The sequence below is a fragment of the Ictidomys tridecemlineatus genome, chromosome 1 (assembly GCF_052094955.1).
Source record: "Ictidomys tridecemlineatus isolate mIctTri1 chromosome 1, mIctTri1.hap1, whole genome shotgun sequence".
Classification (NCBI taxonomy): Eukaryota; Metazoa; Chordata; class Mammalia; order Rodentia; family Sciuridae; genus Ictidomys; species Ictidomys tridecemlineatus.
In genome coordinates, this window is record NC_135477.1 from 205,330,909 (window position 1) to 205,350,362 (window position 19,454).

Below are 19,454 nucleotides of genomic sequence, written 5' to 3' on the forward strand. Positions count from 1 at the left end.
GTATTCTTTTTTTTAGGTCTTTAGGGAATAGACCAAGAAGGGGAATAGCTAGAGGTAAATAGGGAGCCTACATTTTGGGAACAAATCTTTACTCCTCACACTTCAGATAGAGCCCTAATATCCAGAGTATACAAAGAACTCAAAAAATTAGACAATAAAATAACAAATAACCCAATCAACAAATGGGCCAAGGACCTGAACAGACACTTCTCAGAGGAGGACATACAATCAATCAACAAGTACATGAAAAAATTCTCACCATCTCTAGCAGTCAGAAAAATGCAAATCAAAACCACCCTAAGATACCATCTCACTCCAGTAAGATTGGCAGCCATTAGGAAGTCAAACAACAACAAGTGCTGACGAGGATGTGGGGGAAAGGGTACACTTGTACATTGCTGGTGGGACTGCAAATTGTTGCGCCCAATTTGGAAAGCAGTATGAGATTTTTTGGAATGCTGGAAATGGAACCACCATTTGACCTAACCAATACCCTTTAGAAAATCTTTGTAGACTTTAATTTTTGGTTATTACCTTTAAGTTTCTAGAAATAAAATTATATCTAATTAATGGATTTTTTAGTATAAATTTTAGGTTTTAAAATTGAGCAGACAATAGAGTCCCTCACTGAGTTGCCTGTGACACAGGAAGAACACTTTAAGGGATCTTGCTGACGTTCTTCAAAACTGAAAAGACAACTAGAGAGCCTTGCAATATTTTTTTTTATTTCAATGTCTATGCAGTTATAAAGCAAAACCTCCTTCTATGCCACTGACAATAAACTTATTTCCAGCATAAACATGTCTATAAATTGAACTTTTTCCTTCTAAGCTGAAAAACATTTAAGGCAGTAAGAAGAGAAAACACCCCAAGTAAATACAACAACTTGGAACAAGTGTCAGTCCCACTACCATGTTTAATTATAATGTGTAAGAAATATGGAATAATATAAAACATCCAATTTAATTTCTAACAAAACTATGAGATCAAAGTAATCCTCAGGTTCCAGAAGATGTTCAAGAGCCATTCAGACAGTTGACAAAAAGCAATTTCTATGTAGGAGAAAGTAGGGACAATATAGCTTAGCCTTTTATTTTTCCAGAAATGATCTTTTCATCTATCAGTGCTTCACAAGTTTCTATGTGATTCAGTGTTTTACCACTGTCTGATGTCTTAGCAGGGGGAGTAAAGCTTAGATGTTTCTGCTTCACTGTGTTGAAGTCATGCTCACTGCTCTGGCATGCCCTAACAAAGAGAAATTCAGAAATTAGTTGTGGTTTCAATTGCTCTAATAAATCAGTTTTCAGAGATTAATGTCAAGCATACATAAAACAAACCAATACACATAATTTTAGATTTGACTAAATTCTAAATGGTCTAGCTTTCTAGAATTCTATGTTTCCATATCTATTTTGCAAATGAACAGGAATGTTCAAAACGGAGTACTAGAAATGGAGTGCTGGGTTTTTTTTGGGGAGAGGGACAGAAGTGTCAAACTTGTATTTCCTCCTGTTAATCACCCACCAGAGTAGCTCATAATTTAAAAGACTTAAGCTAAGAGCAAAAGTCAGGTGACAGCAAAGAGGAAGAATGATGCTTGCTTATGTCTGGTTCTGGTATAGGCTTTAGACCAATACAGAACACAGGGTAGCAGGCCCATTCCAACTTCAGCATTTCAGGAAATAAAAATTTAGGGTTTCTAAACCAGGAAGCCACCTTATACAGTGTTTACTGTTTCATATCTTTTTGGGGGGGAGAGAGGGGAAGGGGTACCAGGGATTGAACTCAGGGGCACTCAACTACCAAGCCACATCCTCAGCCTTTATATTTATTTAAGACAGGGTCTCACTAAATTGCTTAGTTCCTCCCTTAGTTGCTGAGTCTGGCTTTGAATTTGCAAACCTCTTAAGTCAGCTTCACAAGCTGCTGGAATTATAGTAATGCTCCACTGATCCCAGCAATACATGACATTTTTTTACCCTTAAATTTATTTAAAATAACCAAGTAGTACATTAAATGGTCATGCCACATTTTAACCAATTTACCACTAATAATATTTGAGTTAAGTTTTTGCTACATTTTGCTATCTAAATAATGGGACAAAACTCTTAATATGTGCTGTTCTATTGTTTCCCTAGGACACATATGCTAAAAATTACATTTCTGGGTCAAAAGGTATACAGGCGAAACTAACATTTTTATTTGTGATTTGGGAAATATACATAAAGTTTTTTAAATTGTTTTTATTGTTTTCTTGGTGTTTGAGATTAAACCAGGGCCTCAAGCTGCTAAGTGTAAGCTAAACACACTACAAGTTACACATCTAGTCCCAAGATTTTAACATTATGGAGTCATTTCCTCCCCCCATCTCCTGGACTGAATCCAGGGGTGCTTTACCACTGAGCTTCATCCCCATCCCACAACCCTTTTTTAAATTTGGAGACAAGAGTCTTGTTAAGATCCCAACACCTGCATCCTCCTACCTAAACCTCTGGAGACTCTGGGATTACAGGGGTGAACACAGTGCTTGGCTTTACAAATTATTATTATTATTATTATTATTATTATTATTATTATTATTATTATTATTTTTAGTGTGTTTTTTTTCTTGAGACATAAGGTCTCACTGTTTTTTTACAGGCTTATCTCAAAATCATGGACTCAAGTGATCTTTGTGTATGGGTCTGCAGAGTAGCTGAAACTACAGGCATGTGTCACCAAGCCCAGCTTTAAAGTTTATTCTTTTTTTAAAAAAAAATATTTAGTTATAGATGGACACAATACCTTCGTTTTACTTATTTTTATGTGGTACTGAGGATAGAACCCAGGGCTTTGTGCATGCTAGGAAAGTATTCTACCATTGAGCCACAACTCTAATGTTTTTATTCTTTGTTTTTGGCAGTACAAGGTATTGAAGCCAGGATCATTATACCACTGAGCTACATTTACAACCCTTTTGACTTTGAGATAGAGTCTTGCTAAACTGCCCAGGCTGGTCTCAAACTTAAGTTCCTTCTGCCTCAGGCTCCTGAGCTGCTTGGATGATAGGCTTATGACACTATGCCCAGTCATCTTAAGTTGCTGTTTTTTATTCTGGGTTTCCTGTCACATGTAAAAGGTCTTATCAATATGAAATTATACAGCCAGGTATGGTGGTATGTACCTGTTGTCCCACCTGATCAGAAAGAAGCAGCAGGAGAATCACTTGAACCTACAAATTTGGGACCAGTCTGAGCATCACAGAAAGTCCCACAAGACCCCCAAAGAAAATGGGAAAAAAAAGATAAAAGTGGGGTGCTTCAATAACTAACAGGGAGAAAATAACCTAAATTTAAATGTAAGGTCTCTGGTGTGACTCAATGCCAAGAACAAGTTTCCATGCTTATTCATATTAGCCCCAAAGCAGAAATCTAAACTCTCCAAATCCTTCTATATGATAGAATATGTATGTATGTATGTATGTATGCATGTATGTATGCATGTATGTATGTATATCCCTCCCCCAGAACTGGGGCATTGACCCCAAGGAAATCCTACCACTTAGCTTTATCCCTAGCTCTTTTTATTTTGGGATACAGTCTTGCTAAATTGCAGAGGCTGGCCTAAAGCATGTGATCCTGCTGCTTCAATTTCCTGAGTTGCTAGAATTAATCATGTGCCACCAAACCCAGTTTACAATCTCTGTTCTAGCCAGTCCAGTGGTGCACACCTGCCTTCCAGCACTCAGCACATTGACATAAAAGCACTCAGCACATTGACCTCAGGAATTCAGGACTGGCCTGGCCAATATACTGGGACTCCACCTCAAAAAAACATAAAAACCACAAAACTGATTGTCAATTTTTCTTTCCTTCTCCACCTCTGTGGATTGAATCCAGGAGTGTGTTACCATTGAACTACAGGCCTATGATTTTTAGTTGTTTTTATTTTTTATTTTGAGACATAAAACAATTATCTTTCAGTTACTGATCCTTGACTTGTGATCCTCCTGCCTCAGCCTCTTGAGTAGCTGAACTTATAGATGTGCACCCCTGTACCAAACTCTATTATTAGTTTTCAAGTATGCAGTAAATTAACTCCAACAACCATATTGACCACTATATCTCCAAAACTTACTCATGTTTAACTGAAACTTTGCAATTTATGACTAATATACTAGCCTATTAGGACTAATAATAAGCAAGTTCCCATCCTATTTTATGAAATAGTTTGAGGTGCACTTGGTATTATCCAGGCTGGTAGGCATCTGCCCCTCTTCAGCCCTTGCTAGGAAGCCAGCCAGGTCTATGATTGTTACTGTTGCCACATTTTTAGAGTGAGAGACATGTTGAATGTTTTGCCCAAGGTCAAAGAGTCAGGCAGTGTTGAGCTTGAGTTCCTGAGCTTGAGTCTCCAGAGTGCAAGGATCTTCCCTTCCAGGAGGGAGCTATCCCAGCCCCTCTGAGCCTCCACTCATGCCCAGAAAACCCACTTCTCTGAACCTAGGACAGACAGCACAGCAGCCATAAGAAGCAGAAAAAAAATACGAATATATAACAGGTGTGGGGGTCTTAGCACTCTTTTCAGGAGAGTGAGTGAGGGCTCAGGCACAAATCCCCCACATGTGGCTCAGGAGATGAACTTCTGTGAGTGTCCTGGCATTGCTGGGTGTGAAGGGAGAATGAGAGGCCAAGCCTCCCCTGAAAGCCTCCCAATACATCACTGAGCTAATGGTAAGCTAAACACAGAGTCAGTACATGGGGGCTCTCCCTAATCTTCATCCCACAGATCACATTCAAGTCTCTGGGTGCCTAGAGGCAGGACAAGAAAGGGCTGGAACCACATCACTGCAAGAGACCATGGGGGGCACTGTTGGTGACCCATCCCATTGCACTTCTAATGCTCCACTCTAAATGTTTCATATCATATGTGAAAAAAAAATTCCAATAAAAGGTAAATCTGGGGGTGCTTGGGTTGTGGCCCAGTGGTAGAGTGCTTGCCTAGCACGCATGAGGAACTAGGTTCAATTCTTGGCACCATATAAAAACAAACAAATAAAATAAATATATGTGTCCATCTACAACTAATACACACACACAAACACACACACACACACATACATAAATATAAAAAAAAACAGAATTTTCTTTAAAACAAACTATTGGAGTAGTCTCAGTCCTCATTAATAGCTGAGGAAACTGGGAACCAAAAATGTAAGGACTGGCCCAAAGCCAATTAGAAAGTTAGTGTTTCAGTCTTTTCTTTTTCTTTCCAGGGTCACCTTAGTGTGCTCTGAAGCCCTGTGACCTGGACCCTGCATCCTCCAGGTCCATAATCCCACTGTTATGCCCCAAGTGCTTCAGCTTCAGGGCCAGCCTGACAACAGGGGCTTCCCCCAACACATGTGCCACACACAGACCCCCAGGTTTCAAAGCACACCCAATACTCCTCACCTCCTGTAAGGGTGCAGACTTGCCCCTCCTTGAGGAGACCTGAGTTGCAGACCTAGGCCCAGGAAGTTCTGTAAGATGGTTTGCTGAGTAGTGCACATCCATTGGCCCCCATTTGGTACCCTGCTCCACTTGAAGGCATACAGCCTCCAACATGTACCTGCAAAGCAACAGACCAAATGCAAGGAGTCACTACCCACCTTGGCCTGGTCTCCTTTACCACTCTCACCCCTCAGCTAGAAAAGCACAGAGCCGAGGGCTCTCATTGAGGAGCCTTATCCAGGCTGCCATTCCCCTCTACCACATTTCTTGGGGCAAGAACCTACAACGACAAGGAAGAGTGAAATTCCCAGAAACTTCTAGAGCACCCTGAAGAAAACCCCAAAGGATGGGAACAGTGAGTGTCAGGGCCTGGGAGCTGGGGTCAGAGACCAGGTAAAAAGATCTAGCTTCACCCCAACCCACCAGCCCCAGGCAGGGTCCACCACTTGAGCCCTTGGTTTACCAACTCACTTGGGTCACAGGGGAGCACATATCATGATGGAACAGTTCCTGGTAAAGCCCTGGTCAAATGTATTATCATTATGGAGGGAGATGAGAAAGGAAAGAGGAGCTCAGAATCAGAAGGACTACATAAGATAATCTCCCAGTGACTCTCCCTAAGTTGGTCAGGTAAGCCAGGGCTCAACCTGGGCCTGAGGCCAGGCTCTAGGTACAGGGGTGCCCAAGAGTGAGTGACCCAGGCCCTCCTGCATTCTGAGGCTCCTAGGAAGAGTGACCTCCCTAGACCCACTTGTAAGTAGCTCTCCCCATACAGTTCTGACCCAGCACCCACCTCTCCTGCCTTCTCAGGGTTCCTCATCCCCTTTTGCCTCCCTTTGCAGGATCCTTATTCTGTCTCCATTGGCCACAACTGTCCTCTCACCATGTTCTTCCATGTACCTTTTAAGATCTTTCTAGTGTTGTTCTGATCAACTGATCCAAAGATGGTGTCACCACCCTGCTCCTCCTTTACTCTCTGAATCTTGATTTTTTTCTAAAAATCTACCTTAACTGAATTTCACCATCTGGGAGAGCAGTGGCAGTGGAGGATACCTAGACATATTTTCCTAGTGAAAAAATCAGATTTTCCAGGAAAAAAATGGGCTGCAGGCCTCCAGTATACAAAGCAGGAAAGGTCAAGCTCAAAGGTCATTTCCTTCCCTGGACACTGACTGGCATCTTCTCTTCCTTATTCCACTTTCTTCTTCTGCTGAGTCCATCCATCAGCCTCAACCCCTCCTCCTTCCAGACCAGGTTGAGTTTCACTCCAACTTCAGGAGCTTCAGCTAGCAAACACTCTGTTATAATGGAAAGTGGCCCAGCAGCACCTCTATCCACCCCCAATTCTCCCATGGCAAACATATGAAGACTTTGATCTTCAATACTTTTCTCCACCAGAAGGAAAGATGATTCCACATCAGAACAGTTCTGGAATATATCCAAAAAGCAACATGAATCATGTCCTTTATGAGGTTATGCCTCTTTTAAGGTGTTCACAGCACTTAAGAAATGAATATACCACCAGATGCAGTGGCGCACACCTGTAATCCCAGTGACTTGGAGCATCACAAGTTCAATGCCAGGCTCAACAACTTAGAAAGGCCCTCAACAATTTAGTGACACCCGATCAGAAAACAAAATATAGCAAGGTTGTGGATGCAAATTTGGTGGTAAAGCACCCCTGAGTTCAATCCCTAGTACCAGAAGAAAGAAATTAATAATGGCAGATTATTTTAAAAATTACAGAATTTTTAAACCTAGAGAAAAAATTTTGATTATAATATATATATATAATGTATAGAAAATATTGATTGTACATAAGGTATAGAAAATGCTTCAAGGAATGATAATAAATTCTTAAGAACTGATCAGTAAATGTGAATACCTTCCTCCCCCCACATGGAACCCTATCACACAACTGGAATCCAACAGCTCTGTGGCACACAGACCAGCCTCTCTCACTGGCTCCACTCCTGGGACTCCTGCTTCAATTCTGTGTCTTAAACACCCTCACACTCCACAGGACCGAAATCCAGCAGCATCTTCTTCTTGCCCCATCTTCTGACCAACTTCCTGCTGCCTCTCCTTCTTCCCCTTATCCTGGGGGATCAGGGCATCAGGCTTCTCTGTTCCTTTCTCTCTTTCCTTCTATCCCCAAATGTTGATTCTTCTGTTTATTGATTCACTCATTTATCCAGGTGTCTTTTCTTTGTGTGCTGGGATTGAAGAATTCAGGCCCTTGCACATGCTAAGCACAAACTCTACCACTGAGATGCACCCCATCAGAAGTATTTCAGGGCATCAAAAATACTTCTCTCAAACTGGGCACCATGGTGCACATCTATAATCCCGTGACTTGAGACAATGAGGCAGGTTTGAGACCAGCTCAGCAACTTAGTCAGTCCCTGATTCACAATAAAAAATAGCAGGGACTTGGGATGTAGGTCACTGATAAAGAGACCCTGGGTTCAATACCTCGTAGCAAAAAAAAAAAAAAAAAACAAAAACAAAAAAAAACATCGTCCAGTCACTGCACGGGGGTGGAAAGCACCCTGCAAACAGCATGGCCAGCATACATTCAGAGCAGTGAGGTCAGCTGCAACACGAGGCCCTGAGAACCATGGGAAATGGCCAGGGTAGAGTAGAGAGAGAGAGTATCATGAGAACCATGTAGGCAACGCAGCTCACAGCACCCAGGTATATTCAGAGGAGAAGCCCAGAGAATTAAGTGCTGAGACAGCTACTTCTGGTTTCAGAGGCTGTGTCCAGTTCAGAAAGAATAGTCTGAAGAGGTATGTTGGCTTTGGCCATTAATGAGAGCATTATTCTGACAGCAAGGGTTGGACTGACCCGGGCCAGGAAGTGAAGGGTGAGCTAGTGAACAAGGGCAAGTCTTTCAGGGAATAAGACCCAGAAGGTACAACAGGTAAGGGAGGGACTTGTATGGCTTTTAAGATGAGGCACAAACATATGTAGATGACCATGGAAAGGAATGGTAGTGAGGTAATAGCAGCACATAGGGCACTTTCTGGTACCAGCCACTGTTCTATGTGATTTACCTGATTTAACCTACAATTTCCTCTTTTATTACAGATAGGAAAATTGAGTGTAATTAGCATACCCAAGGTCTCCCTGCTGTTCAGTTCTAGAGCTGTAATTTGAACTTATGTGGTTTTTACCAGAGTCTTTGCCACCAACCACCAAACAAGTGACTACAGGAGGAGTTGCAGTCAGGGAATGGAGTATGGTGGAAATGAAAGTTGGAGCATGGGGTCAGTGCCTGAAATTAGTGCTGCCAATAATGGAAGGTAGCCCTGTTTGTTGAATGCCAGAGGGCAGACCACATTTAGGTCCCTTGAGACGTGAGGATCCTGGTCTTGGAGAGTCTCTCTCTGAGCAGAAGAGAAAGGCCAATGGCCTCTGGCCTGACCTGGGATGGAAGAACCACATGATAGAGAAAGGGAAAAGGCTGCCAGGCAAACTCAATGATATACTAGAAGCTGGAGAGAGGAGAAGACAGGCAGACCACAGGGCTGAGAAAAAGGGTCAAGCATAGGAGTCACAGGTGGGAGAGGAAACCATATATGGCAGTGGTGGGGTCCTGAATATAAGGATGGGAGGTGATGAACAGACAGCCTCCTCTGTCTGTTCAGCTGTCTCAGGGTCTTCAGCTTCCCCTCCCCCACTGATGCTGCCCACCAGTCTTCCTGAAAGAGCCTTTAGTCAAGTGATTTCCATACTAAAAGAATCCCATGGCAGAGATGCCCACTCCTATCATTCCTAGTTGAAGCTCAAAGAAAAATAAATAACACAGAAGGTGAAGAAAGTAATGAAACTGTTCCTCACACAGGACATGAGGTTCCAATCAGAGGGAACAACAAGGAATGTTGGGGAAGAAGCTTAGTGGTCCTGCACCCCTGACTCAATCCCCAGTGCTGGAAAAACAGCAAAACTAAGGACTCCTGCTCTTTGGAAGATGCTATGAAGAAAATAAAATGATAAGCCATGAAATGCAAGAAAAGATTTGCAAAACATAGATCTGAAGCCAGTATAGAGAACTCCTGAAACCCAGTAAGAAAACAACACATTTTTTTTAAATGGGCAAAAGATTAGAGCAAACACTTCACCAACAATATACTCATGGGTGAGAAGACATGAAAATATGTTCAACATCATAAGTCATTAGGAAAATACAGATTGGAGCTCTAATGAGATACCACTACTCATTTATTAGACTACAATTTGAAAACAAAAAGAATAGCAATAAATGACAGTGTCAAAATCTAGTGAGGATGTGAAGCAACTGGAAATCTCATTCATTGCTGGTAGAAAGTAGAAATGGTGCAGATGTCTCCTAAAAATTCCCACATATGTTTACCTTATGACTCAGCAATGCCACTCTTAACAATTTATCCAACAGAAATGAAAAGTTATGTCCACATGTCTCTGCACCAATGGTTGTTATAGCAGCTTTATTTATAACTGCCCAAAACTTGCTGGGCACAGTGGCCCGTGCCTGTAATCCCAGTGGAATGGAAGGATAAGACAAGAGGTTGGCAAGTTCAAAGCCTCAGTAACTTAGTAACTTAACAAGGCTTTAAGCAACTTAGTAAGACCCTTTCTCAAAATTTTAAAAATTTTTCAGAAAGAAAATATAAGGGTCCTGATGGTGGGGTGGGGTGAGGCTAGGAATGTTGCTCAGAGGTTAAGCACCTCTGGGTTTAATACCTGGTACAAAACAAAACAAAATAAACCAAAAATAATACTACCAAAAACTAGATACAAAGTAAAAATCCTTCAATAGATAAATGTATAAATAATCTCTAGGGAAAAACAATACTATGCAGAAAGAAAAGACAATAAACTACTGATATGAGCAACTACATATATGGATCACAAATGTGTCATGCTCAATGGATGAAGCTAGACTAAAAAGCCTACAATGCCATTTATACATGATTCTGGAAAGAGAAAAACCACAAGAACTCAGAGATGAATGGATTCTCTGGGGTAATGGAACTGGTTAACCTTGATCTTGGAGGAGAGTATACAATGTCATTAGTCAAAATTCCTAACTATAGACAAAAAGAGTGAATTTTACTGTTTTTAATTATTCAACAATAAATGACATTTTTACAAAATGTTACCATGCTTCCCAGATTTCCACTCCTTCTAAACTACTTCCCATGCTTGATGATCTTTCTAATCTTGAGCCCCAAAGGATCAAACTCATTGCCCATGCCACCTTGTGCTTGAACTAGATCCATTTCTTCATCATTCTGTTAACACCCTACTTTCAGGTTTCTGTGCCTTTCTGCAAAATTGTACCTCTCACAGTAAATGCCCTTCTGTCTCCTCTCTAAGTGCACACCAAGGACCCAGAGAGGGACATGTTCTATTCTACAGCCTGGGTCTTGCCAAACTCCCAGTCTCTTTCAGTCTGCTATATCACTCAGGACTCACCCCTTGGCTCACAGAGTTCCTGGGTATCTCCCAGTGTTATTCTGATTGCAGGTTGTTTATCAACACAAGTAAATGATGTACTTACTCACCTCTACACCCATTCCTCAAATAACTACCACCTAGCACACCCAGCACAGAGTAGGCTTTCAATTCAATGCACCCAGGAGGGAGAATGGCCAGCAAGCTCCAGGGTATGGAGATATATAAGCTGAATCTTCATAGATGGGTCTGGAAGGACTCCTGAGGCACCATCAGGGCCAAGCCTGCAGATAAAGCACAGAAAATGCCTAATTGCAGAGGTGCAAGTTGCCTCCACACAGCCAAGGTCACAACACTCATACCACTTACCTGATTCTCATAGGGTCGCCTGGCATTGCCCACTGCCACAGCTTTGATGAACAGCTTCAGAATTAGGGGGAGAAGGAGGGCTCCCGTGGGTATAGCCACTAGGATGCTTTGCACAGGCTAAGAAGTGAAGCCATGGAATAGCTCCTTCTTGGCCCAGCATTTCAACCCACATCATCCCCTCCATCCCTCCCACCGCAGCTAGCACCGCCCACCAACTCTCACTCCCTGGACTGGACAGTTAGTCCAGTAAAACGAAGTGAACCCTAACTTCACCACACTGTCCTCCCACCTGTTCCTTTTCAACTTCTTTTATGCTACTCTGTGGTCCCCCTAGATTCTTAACTTCACAGGCATCCTAACCCTCCCATATCCCTGACTCCACTGGCCCTCCACATGTCCTTCAAAAGTCCTCCCAAGTGACTTCTCCCTCTAGCCCTGCCCTTGGTCTCCCCCATTCCTTCTTGGCTGTTCACCCCTACTTCTCCACCACACTAGCTCTTCACACTGTGGGCCTTTGGGACTGTGTGGATACATCATGGTATAGTCCAGGAATGCCATGTGCCTCCTGTGCATGATGAAAAGCACACAGGTGGCCAGCATGGCACCCAGGTAGAGGCACAGGGACAGGAGGAGTAGCAGGTAGAGCTGGATGTTTGATGCCTCACACAGTTATTCAAACACCTGCAATGGTGATCAAACTTTTAGGGGAGAGGAGGCAGGACTGAGGATCCCTATGGAATGGCCTCCATCACCCCCTAATCCTGAGGCCTCCCCCAATTAAGCCCTCTAGGCCTCCTGCTCTTGCCCTACACACAGGTTCCATCTCAGAAAGAACCTGGCATTTCCAGGGTTAGAGCACAGTTAGGACCCCATGGCTCATCAGGTCACCTGTCCTGAGTGAGGTGTATAGAGACAAAACCTGCCTGGTGTCGCTTGGAGCAGGATATAACATCTCTGGACCTCTGTTTTTACAGAAACTGAATCAAGATGAAAAAACATCCTCGCCCATCCAGACATATGCATTTGTGAACCCAAGCAGGATGGGCACATCAGAGAAACACACTCAGAGCCCAGGAAACTCTCCAACTGGGACACCCAGACCAAGACAGGCAAAGATCCCCACGACATGGCAGCAGTCAGCTTAAAGGGCTGAGGATCTAGTATCAGCAAGCCAGGAGAGAGGACAGTCACTACTTTTCCTCCCCAACTCCACCAGGCCCAGCACAGATGAGCTCCCCTCTTTGGCATATCAGCACCTGTGCAAGCAAGGACAGCCTCCATGGACAGCTACAGACACAGAGGTGATGACATATATAAGTGACCAACAGAGGCTGAGAGCCACTTGAAGCACTCTGGGAACATGGTCTGATACTCCCATCTGGCCTACTCATGATGTGAGGTTCCTGGTCCTGTCAAAGTGCCTAGGGACAGGTTGGTGAGTGGACAGGGAGGAGGAGCACTCACTTCCACACAGATGTCACAGCTTTTACAGTGGAAGGTTCGGGGCAGGAGTTGAAAATAACAGGTGGGACACCACAACATTTCGTATAACCTGCCATTCACTCATGCCATGTAGGGAGCCTCAGGGTCCTGCTCGAAGGTGCCAGGCAGGGAAAGAGGTTTGGGCAGTGGAGGAGGCCCTTGTATCACTCTGCTGCTCAGGGCAACCCATAGCATCACTGGGCAACAAGAATGTGGGGTGGAAGTAAACAGGGGAATCCTGGTCCTTGTTGAGCAAGCTGAAAATTCAGGTAGGCGGCAGTCAAAGAGAAGAGGCTGTCCAGCCTCAAGAGCTCTGTATGTTGCTCCCCCTTTTGGAATAGTAATCAGTGCTTGGAATTGTGTGAAATGGGAAGGAGGAGGAGTGAACTACATGGTTTTTGAAGAATATGTAGGCCTCTCATGCCAGCCTGTCTAGGCCTCTCTTCTAAAGCAACTGGGAAACCTCCAGGGATTCTGTTTTTTTCACACTTCAGTGACTTGGGAAGTGAAGTGTCAGGGCCCAAGTAATGATGACAGAATAAGAAGGAATCCTGAGGTCACAGGTGGGGTCAGCCCTTTAGAAATAACCCCTGTAGGCACCAGCCCTTTGGGTGCCACATCCCTCTCCCAGGGGTCTGAGGCCTTACCTCTGTGTAAGATGCCTGGGTTCGATATAGTCATAGAAATGAGGCTGTAGATAGTGAGGAGGCAGAGAAGACCCATGGCCACTGGAAAAGCCTACTCTTTTTTTGGCCAGTGCTCATCATCTGAAACAAGGGCCAGACTCAATTTTAATCTGGGAAAACCCAGAGCCCCCATGAGGCCCTGCTCACCTGAGGTCAGTCTCACACACCTTAAGGTCAGATCTGAATATCCAGGTAGAGACAGACCCCATTTTCTTCACCAAATATCACCAGCATTATCAGCCTCCCATACTTCTCTAAAAGCCTCAGGCTCCCCATGTCTCTGTGCTTCTAACTAAATATCCTCCTTCCCCTCCTGGCCTCCCTCCACTTCCCTGCCTCTGCATTCTCACTGTCTATTTCCTGTCTGTCTCTTGGTGAGAAACCTGACAGCTGGCATGGAGACTCATGGAAAGGTGAAGAATATTGTGCTCAGAGAGACCAGTGCTGTCACAGTCAAACGAGCCCAATGTCTCAAAAAAAGCCAGGATGTGGCTGGGGGTGGGGGTGGGGACCAGAAAGCATTTGAGATACTCATGCTCTGATGCCTGCTCTCAAACAAATGAGAGCCAACCCCTCCTTCTCCTGGCTTGGCACCCAGAGTACCATGACTACAAGTGTGACATTAGAGTGGTTCCAGAATGGAGGCTGTAGCTGCTTCCAGTGCCCTCTGAGAGCAACCCTCCCCTGAATTCACATACACACCTGTATACTGGGAAATCCTGCTTTTACAATGGTGGCTTTGTTGGAGCTGGTGAGAATGGGATCTGGTTTGTCCTCCAAATGTTCATAGGCTGAAGAGTTGGTCCTGGGTGTGGCAGTGTTTAGCTGGTAGCACCTGCAAGAGGTGTGGCCTAGTGGAAGGTAATTGTGCCACTGGGGATGAGATCCTTGGAAGGGAGTAATAAACTTCTCATGGGCCCCCATTAGTTCCAGTGAGAGAGGCTTGTTATAAAAAAGGACAAGACTCATGCTCCCCAGTTTCTCATCATGCAGCCTGTACCCCTTGCATTTCCTCTCACCATGATGCCATTCACCATGTTGTGAGCACTCTCACCAAAGGTTAATCACAGGGGCTGCCAAATGTTGGACTCTGAGCTAAATAAACCTCATCTTGTTATGAAGTACCCATTCTTGGGTCATTTGTTAGAGCCAGAGAAAGCAGGCTAATACAGAGACCATGTATTATGGTTCCTGGGGAGATGGCATGGGGAGAAGTTTGGTGATGGTTATCCACTCTCAGGCCCAGTGCTAATTGAAGTAGGCAGTGCTCATTGCTCATCCTATCTCTATTTCTTTCTTTTTCTTTAAACAGAGTTCCAGTTTCGGGAAGGAGTTATCAATCTACAAAACTAAACAACTTCTCAGTTCCCCTCAAAATGAAAAATAAAACGTTTTGGGGATGTGACTCAATGGATAAACAACCCAGGGTTCAATCCCTGATGATGATGATGATGATGATGATGATGATGATGATGATGATGATGTTAATGATGATGATACTTGTACATGTTTATGGCATACAACATATTTTGAATCATGTATATACTGAAGAATGGCTGAGTCAAGCTATTGAAGATATACACTCTTTCATATACTTATTTGTAGTGAGAACCCTTAAAATTTACTGTCTCAGTCATTTTCATGGGTATATAACATTACCAACTGTAGTCATTCTGTTGTATGTTGTTATTAACTGTAATCATTATATTGTATATTAGATCCTTGAAACTCATCCCTCCCATCTAAGTGTAATTTGATCTCCTGTGACCAGCATCTCACCAGAGCAGAGCCAAGCCACCCTTGGGCCCCTGGCAGTCACTACTCTGCTATCTATTTCCTTTTTTATACATTTTAAAATGAATGATAGCAGACTGCATTACAATTCCTATTACACATATAGCGCACAATTTTTCATTCATTCACCTTGATGGGATTAAGACATACCAAAGATTAAGAGATTCTGAGTGTGTCAGTGAGGGTGTGTTTAGGAATGATTGACATGTGGGATAACAACTGAAGTGGAGAATCTCCCTAAAGTGGGTCAGAACCATCCAATAGCATGGTGGATTGAATGGAATAAAAGGTGGGAGGACAAGGAAGCAGTAGCAGATACAAGTGTGATTCTTTTAGGAAGGGTTCTTGATTGCTGCTGCCATCACTTGAGAATATAAGACTCCCACTTCTTCAATCCTGCAAAGTGAGCTCTGCCATTAATCATCTAAGTAGTTTCTGGAAGCCTTCTGTTTCAGACTCTGAGAGTACTGTTGATCTCTCTTGTTTCGGGGGCTTCAGTCACTTGTGCAGCTACTGGTTCCTCCAGCTCTAAGCCTGCAGATGGCCACTGGGGACTATTCAGTTTCTGGTCAAGTAAGCCAATCTAACCAATCCCTTTTTATAATTATACTTCCTGTTCATTCTGTTCCTCTGCAGAGCCCTGACTAATACACCTTCCTGGTCACTGTTTCTGCTTCATCCCAGAAATTTTGGTATAATATGTTCTCATGATTATTAGTTATCTATGTATTTTCTCCTCTGTCTTATGCTTTTTTCCTTGATCAGAATATTATTTTATATTGCTTTTTTGCTTTTGACAAATTTGTGAATTTTCACTTCTTTTTTACTATGTATTTCTAGCTTTATTCTATTGAGGGTTTAGAAGATACTAATGTGTTTAAAATATTTTGCTGAAAAAATCTCCAGTATGGGACATAAATACATTTCATGGGGGATTATGGCCTCATTTACTCTAAAGAGCCCAAAATTCTCTGATTATAATATTGGGGTTTCATTTTTCAAGTTATGAATTGGATGGAGTTTTGGATGAGGTGATAGATCAATCCGATTATAACACCAGATCTGAAACCCAAGACTCATTTGTCATTTTAAATTTCTTTTTGGAAGTATTCCTAGTGACAAGTATTCTACCACACAGGCAGAGTTCAGGAAGGAAAAGGGTTACAACCAAACCAAGTTGTGATAGTCTAGGTATTGTGCTGACAACCCTGCTGAAGCCAGAAGAAAAATGTCCATTTTTCAGTGTCTTGTATGGAGCAAGACTTCCTATTACACAGACTAACAGATAATTGTTGCTGTTGTTAATCTCATTAAGTGAGCTTTGTAATGGGATTTCCTTTCAGGATTAAAGCAAGCAACACCCAGGTTCCCAGTGTGGTTGGACACTCACTAGAGGCCAGAGGAGTTTCAGAACACCAAAGCTGCTGCCTGCTGAGTCCCACATGCTTGGTGGTACCTGGTGTGAGGCCCACAAGGCCATGGAGCAGCACTTTCCCTGCTGTGTGCCACAGGCTTTGCATTCTGCAGACCAGGCACCTGGGCTACAGAGGCCTCCAACTCTGAGCTTAATATGTCCTGGGCCCTTGTCATTGTCCTTCTATATCCAACCGCCAGATACTTTCGATGACTACCAAGACTTGCACTGCAACCTGCATCCCACACCCCAAGTGCATCTTCTCTGGCATTGGTCATGGAAAGATGACTTTCCCTGGGCACACAGCACCTTGCGCCATGGCACAGAGCTTCCTGTCCTGGACTCTGTGTCTGCAATCCAGAAGAAGCCCCAGGCGCCCCCAGGAAAGTCAGGGGTCTTCAAAGTGCCTTGCCATCGACCACCTGCTGGGGTTTTCTTGTGTTTCAGGTGCATGGGTGAGGGATGTCTAGAGCCCAAGACCTCTGGTGGTGACCCTTGTAAGAGTCCTCTTCCCCCTGCTCCCATCAGCATCCAGGAGACAAGCCAAAGCTGCTGGGAGTGGATCCAGGCCCTTCTGCACAAGACTCCCTGAGGCTGCTTGAGTCTGCAACCTTTGAAACCCAGACGCACTGAGATTTTTCCTACAACCATGTTTGGAGGAGCGTTTTGGAAGGGATCATCTAGAAGTAACGCTTCTGTTTGCTAGTCCACCATGGAGGCTTCAGAGCTCTTGTGCATTTTTCTTTTGTTTTCTCAATAATATTGTGTCAATGCGAAATTCTTGGTTGTAGTATACTCCTGTTGGGGATGTTGGGGAAAAAAGAGGCTCAGAACACTGGGTGGTGAGAGACCAGGTCTAGATCTAAGGGGTCAATTCTAAACCTAACGGGGCCCTTCCTCATTGTTCTTTCTCTGCTTATTGGCAGCATGATTTGGTGGTGTCTCCAGGTATCCAGAGCACTGGTGTATTGGGTGTTGTACACGCACTGCATCTCCAAGTAGATACACAGCAGCCTTGAGAACCCAGATGAGAAATGATCTTCTTTTGTTACCCTGCCATCTAGTCCTCCCAAGACTATTTAAAAGGGGCTTTCACATCTTACAGTTGACTAACTGCTACCTCTGCCTGTCTTCCTTTCAAACCAACCAACAATCTTCTTCTTCTTGGGACTCACAGTCTGCCCAGGCAGTCAAGATTCAATGGAGTGGAGCTGGGGTTGTGGCTCAGTGGTAGAGCACTGGCCTAGCATATGTGAGGCTCTGGGTTTGATCCTCAGCACCACATATAAATAAACAAACAAATAAACAAACAAAACAAACAAATAAATAAATAAATAAAATGTATTAAACAAAGATTCAAAGGACTCAAGAAGCCAGAGAAGAAGATCAAGACTAGCCAGGGAAGGGCAGGAAATCTGCCTAGTCTGAGTCACAGCTGCTACTATACCCTTGACTGCGCTCATTGTGAGGCCATTCAACAGACCTCAATAGCTAGACCTCCAAACTCTAGGCCTTCGTATTCTCCCATTGGCACAGATCCTCCAGAAGACTCCACCCAGAGTGTTCTGCTGCCAGGGGTCCTGCAAAGTAAGCTACTAAAGATGGCCTTCTTGGACCCAACTTTGTCTAGCGTTTTTATATTTTGAAAATGAAATCATGGATCTTTTGTTTTTGACATCCTTACAAGATGTATCTCCAATAATTTTTAGTTTTTGTTTTGAGACATTATCTAATGAAGTAGCTAAACAGTTTTTTGAATTTTCTTAAAGTATTTTTATTAGGTGTTTATAAACTTTTTATTTTATTTGTTTGTATGTGGTGCTGAGAACCAAACCTAGGGCCTCACACATGCTAGGCAAGTTCTCTATCACTGAGCCACAATCCCAGCTCCTTGATTTTTTTTTTAATACCACAATTGAACTTAGGGGTACTCAACCACTGAGCCACATACCCAGCCCTATTTTGTTATTTTGTATTTTATTTACATGCAGGGACTCACTGAGTTGTCTAGCACCTCATTGTTGCTGTGGTTGGCTTAGACATCACAATCCTCCTTTCTCAGCCTCCATAGCCACTGGGATTACAGGTGTGTGCCACCCTACCTGCCTTGTCTTGAATTTGTAGTCCTCTTGTGTCAGCCTTCTAGGTCACTGAGATTACAAGCCCGTACTATCCTGACACCTGGCAGGATTTATCTTTACAATCAATTTATTATTCAGGGAGCAAGAGAACTGTTGCTCAGTGATATTTTACAAAATATCAAAATGTAGCTACATTTTTGCTCCAGTAAATTAACTGGAAAAAAAATAAAACAGTGAATAAATTAATTGTAATAAACATATACCAAATAATATTGTTATGCTAGAATATGCTAAGGTCTTCTAGTATATAATTCTGGGAAGGAAGTGGATTCAATAAGTTTTGTATTTATAGCATCTATTTGACTAAGAAGAAAAGTGAGGGATGACTTCAAATTGCATTAGAAACTTTACACCCCATAGTATATAAGAGAATGAAGCAGTTTGATTTTGAATGAACACATGAGATGGCAGTTCCCTAGGTTTTTAAGTCCAAGTATAAAAGGCTAATCCATTGGATTGACAGTTATGTTTGTGTTTATTCTTGGTATTGGTCTCCTGGGGTGAAATTTCACCCTGAGTTTTTTGCATGCACTCTTAGTTTGGCATTCTTATTTCAGACCAAAGCGCTTCCTTTCTGCCACCTTCTCTTTCCTTTCCCCTCCCTCCACCCACTCTTTCTTCTTTCTCCCCTCTCTCTATTTTTCAGATACTGCAC